The sequence below is a fragment of the Solanum verrucosum genome, unplaced genomic scaffold (assembly GCF_900185275.1).
Source record: "Solanum verrucosum unplaced genomic scaffold, falcon-dt-bn FXZP01000212.1, whole genome shotgun sequence".
Taxonomy (NCBI): Eukaryota; Viridiplantae; Streptophyta; class Magnoliopsida; order Solanales; family Solanaceae; genus Solanum; species Solanum verrucosum.
In genome coordinates this window covers 151,926-157,557 of record NW_026020038.1, presented here as the reverse complement: position 1 = coordinate 157,557, position 5,632 = coordinate 151,926, and positions in this window count along the sequence as shown.

The window sequence follows — 5,632 nt, the reverse complement described above, 5'->3', positions numbered from 1 at the left end:
CTTGAGAGAACTTGAAAGAAAATGTGTCTAAGTATGGGAGAGGTGTTTTGGGAAATGTTTTAGAGATGGGAATTGAACTAATGGTATATAGGAAATAACATATGCCCTTTGGAAAAATGGTCCAACACTTAGAAAAAAAAATGAGGCGGGTGAACAGTAAAAACGCTCACTGGAAATTGCATTTCCTGCCGGACAGATTTTACAAAAATGGGCATAACTTCTTCGTCCGAACTCCGAATTAGGTGAAACGAAGTGCGTTAGGTAGCTAACTCCAAGGGCTTTCCATGGATATGTTATGGGCCACCCAATTATTTGTGTGCTAGGAGATATGACCCTCCAAAGTAGACCCTCGAAAAAGGCTTCACTTGGAAATTTCAGATTTTGATACGGTTGCTCTAAAATTTGGGTTAGACCCATTTCCCACTCAATTTGACCCCCTAAACAAGAATATGAAGTCGTATTTTCGAAAAATGAAATGGATTTTTTTTTGATATAGCTAAACAAGTTTTCGGTAACTTCCGAAGCACATTTTTAAGAACCTTTTGGGTCATTTCACCAAGATCCTAAGTGCAGATTTCCTTTCCAGTTCAGAGATTCCTCCGGCTATTACAATTGGAGATGTTGATAGAGAGGATGTAGTTATTGAGTCTGAGGTTGAGACTAATAAGGAGGAGCTACGTGTTTGTGATGCGGCTATATACCAGTATCTGGAGGACCTTGAGGGGTCCATGGTTCAAACGACAGTTGAGGTATCACTTAAAGATACTTTGATGGTGGGCTTCACTGGAGCCAGGGATGCTGTTGCACCGAGGACTAATGCCCAAGATAATGGAGTCACAAAGATGCAGAGTTCACCCTGGCTTAGCGTGGATGGAGGATTTTTGAATTGCAAATTGTTTTGAACCGATTTTTGAAAAATTGCCACCTTTTGATGTGTTTGAAAGTGGTCGTGCTCTTTCGATTTTGAGTCTTGGTTGTGGTCAATATCGATGACTTGACTAGCGCTCTCAACTATACAATATGAGTGTGTGGCTACGATGAGCAAAATTGAGTTACATAGGTCACATATGAACTCCTAGCATCTCATTGTGACTAGCTGGTTGTTGAGCTAATTGATATACCATGAGTTTACTATTTTTTTAATGCATATCACTTATAAATTGGGTTTGTCTAGGGCTATATTGTATTATAATTAATGTTTTATGTATAATGTTTGTAGGAAATAGTCTTCGAGGCAGTTTATGAAGATTCGGATCTGAAAAGTGCAGAAGTGCTTGAATTCACGTATCAGGACACTTCATCCAATACTAAGTGCCAACGATCGTTAGTCAGTAATAGAATCCAACCAAGTGAGTTAGGGTCGAATCCCACAAGGAGTGGTACGTATTTCAGAATCAATAGAAACGCTTTAATATGTTCAAGTCAATCATAGGTAAAAACATTTATGTATAAAAGCATTATTCAAGATTGGGGTGACACAAGTGTCAAATAAAAAGGGGTTTAGGCTTCATTATTAACTACAATAGCAAGTAACACGAAAATATCAAGTATAGAGATGGGTTCTTGGGATGTGATTTCACTTTGAGCTAATGTAGACAAATGGGTGATAGCAATCAATAGTGAATAGCTATATTATCAGTGAATAAGCTAGACTTTAGTGGGGATAAACTTTTTCTCGAACAATTTACCCCGAATCAAATTGGTTTCTCTCGAACACCAATAAGCAGCAATTGAGAACAACTTACGCTTTAGTCCATTCACTCTCTCGAGTTGAATATGTGCAAAAGGGTTTAGGATTCACTCTCTCGAGCTGAACCTATGACAACCCAATACCCACAGACCATCAAATCAGTAATCTTGGTTTTAAAACCTCTCTCTCGAGCAAGCCAATAACATGAAGGTAGAGTTGCATTTGCAACTACAACCCTTTAGATTAAACCTCAGGCCTTCTTTTCTTCGTTCTTTCAGCTTCCTTGTTCCTTTTTGCTCATTAGTGTCCATGCTATGTTCCTCAATCCAAATCCCTAAAAATCAAGGATTTACATCAGTTATTGGCACAAAATATGCATTTGAGGACACTAAATCTATTAAAATAAATTCCTAAATGAGTCCAAATAGTGGACTCATGAACACCCCAACTTAAACTTTTGCTCTATGGGCCTATCACACCGCATTCAAGACTCTCATAGCTATGTCCTCCTAACAACTTGTATATAGGAAGTAATGCCATTTGCCGGTAGAGCTAGAGCATAAGGCGCTGTGGGCACTAAAGAAGTTGAATTTGGATTGGGGCGTCACATAGATTAAAAGATTGAATGACATGACTGAGCTTGGTGAGTTTTACCTAAAAGAATATGAAAGTTCAGTCTTATACAAGGATAAGATGAAGAAGTATCATGATCAAAAGATTGATAATCCTGAATTTTTTGTTGGTGATCTGGTGCTTTTATTCAATCAAGGTTGTGCTTGTTTCATGGAAAGCTCAAGTCCAAGTGGACCGGGCCATTGAGAGTCACGCAAGTATTTCCACATGGAGTGGTCAAGCTCGAGAACAAGGTGGGAACAAGGTTCAAAGTGAATGGGCAGAAGATCAAGGTTTATATAGGGAAATCTGAGAGTGTCCAAGATGTAATTGAGGCCTATTATCTTGATGAAGTCTGAGTAATCAAGGTCTCTGCGCCATGCAGCAACATTAAATTAATCGTTGCTTGGGAGGCAACCAAACATGTATAATCTAGCCTACTATATGTTTTTATTTTCAATATAGTAGTTTTCTTCTTTTATATTGATTTTTAGTAGCTCTTTAGATAGGTGCTTTATTTTTATATTAGTGATGGCTAGATATATAATAGGGTCGGTGTCTAAAACGTGTCCAGAAAATGTAAAAAGAAACTCCTAATGGTTGCTATGTGTGTAAGGACGTCAGGCAAAATCTATAGAAAATAGCAGTGCAGTGGTCTACGGACCCCATCGACAGTAAGTTAGTCAATCCACGGACCGTGAATGGCGTCCGCAGAATGACCTACGGACCCAATCCACGGTCCCTAGGTCGACCCACAGACCGTCGACGGGGTCTCGTATGTCCAAAGTTAGGGTTTTGCATGACTCGACCTGAACCGCTCTTTTATAAAACCTTTCATTTTTAAAACACCCCACACTTCCATAATTCCTTCCCAACCATTTTTAACCCTCTATATACCCATATTCATCCTTTTACAACTCCCCAAATCACTCCCTAAGTGATTCCATTCACAATCCATCTCCCATATCTTCCCTCTCTCTCCCAAATCATTGCAATTTCCCCATTATTCTTCCCCATCACTATCACTGTCCGAGTTCGGTGTCAAAAGGCTAGCAAAGAGTGAAGGATTTCATTGCATCACCACACACAACAACTTTGAATACTTGTAAGGTAAATGATTTCACTCTTACTTTGAATTCAATGATTTATTATTTAACTCATGAAATCACGAAGTTGTACTTAACCTAGGGTTGTTAATCACCTAGTTGAATGCATTACCTGTCATTGAGAACACCCTTGGAATGATGGTAATGTCAGTGTGTTGAACATTAAAACCAAATAAATCAAGTAATAGGCCTAATTTGAAGTTTTGACTTAGGGTTAATATGTTTTGATTTGTTAAAATGTTGACATCTGTGTTAACGAAACCCTGAGGATGATTAACTATAATATTATAAGTTGAAATGCATGTGTAGGGTTAGTTTGATGGTCTATTTTTCGAAAACTTGGATTGTGCAAAATTTGATAGGTCTACCTGGCACAAAACTCACCAACAAATTCAACCCATTGACCGTAGGTCGAGGTTCTTGGATCAGTAGCACACACAAAAATGCCAAATTGTAGGACCACGATGTTGACTATTATCCGTTGTTCGATCGACAGACCATTCTGCACATCTATGGTCCCAATATCTAAGAACTATAATTAGGGACTCTGACCTGTGGAAGGGACCCACAGACCGTCGTTCCATCGACCGACCGTAGGTACCCACCGTCGTTCCATCTAATCTAGTCGAGGTTCGAGAGAGCACGCATGAATCGTAATAGTTGTTCGAGAGAAAGCTATTGCATCTATAGTCTAAACTACCCACCGAGATTCAGAATTTGTTAGTAAACTACAATTACCCATGTAGCAAAATTAGCATAAACTTGATCATATCCCTGAGAATCCATCTCTAATTATCTGTTTCCCTGATTTCCTAAATATTGTAGTTGTTAATTAAAAAACATAATTGTAACACCCCGTATTCGAAAGGAACAAATAGCAGAATTCTAGAAAGTTGCAAGTGCCAAACCACGCCGGCCACCCACATCCCGTAGAGTGGACCACGGACCATAGGTGTGGTTTGTGGTTGGCCTGCTCAAGTAGGTCCTGAGGGTCCAAGACCAAGACCTGACCAACGGACCATTGGTCAGACCACCGTCCATGGTTGGAGGTCTATGGTTCAATACCCCAATGACCAAGTCTCTGACCCCAAATGACGGTCCACCAGGACGGGCCGTGGGTCAGACTACAGTTCTTCGACTGGGGTCCATGGGTTACTGCCGTCAGTTATTATGTCATGGGCACTTGGGTCTTTTCCTAATTAATTAGTTTCTATACTATGTCATTTTGTCAATATTTAGAACACATACATAAGTCCTTTTACCCCTAAATTAGACCCACTGAATTCATTCATCCAAATTCCCAAAAGAAAATTAACTCATCTCAAATATTCTCTCCCTAAAACTTGAAGTAGAAGAAGAAGGTTTCACCTAGGGTTTCAAGGTCAAGGCTCAATTCCTCGATTGGAGCTTAGCATTGGCCTTTTTTTTTAAGGTATGGTATTTTTCAACTTAGGATAGCTTTCATCGATTGAACCCTCTCAAGATCTCTAATTTCAAAAGATAGAAATCCCCCATTGTTAGGGTTGATTTACATAGTCATGGTTCATTTCAAACATGATTCTAATGGTTGAATTATGTTATTATAAGCATAAATATATAATTTAAAATGGTTTTTATGATGTATCCCAAGAACCGATGAAATCCACATATTTCTCAATTGTGATCTTATAATGTCTGTCTTTGTTGATGAAAGAGAAATTTAATGAATTTATGCATGAAGTGATAGAATCACATGAATTATAATGAAATCCATGTCTAATGATTGAATTATAGATGCGATGATGGAAAGTAAGTTATGAACCTTGAAGGGTTAATTTCTATTAGATTATGCATGTTTTTGTGAAGTCCATAATGAACATGATGAGAAATGTTTTCTCACATAATAATTATAGGTTGAAAGGATTTCTCACCTAATTGAATCTAAGATTCACATGTAGACATGGACGGTGAAAGGTTTTCTCACGCATGGTCAAGAGTTCACCTAGACCTCTATCTCATTTTGACATTAGAAGCTTCTTGGGTTTGGCCGGTTATTATAGAATGTTTGTTGAGGGATTTTCTTCCATTGCTTCTACTTTAACGACTTTGACTAAAGAGAAGGCAAAATTTGAGTGGTAGGATGCTTGTGAGAAAAATTTCGAAGAGTTGAAAAATAGGCTTACTTCTGCTCTGGTATTGACCTTACGGGAAGGTACGAATGGTTTTATGGTGTATTGTGATGCCT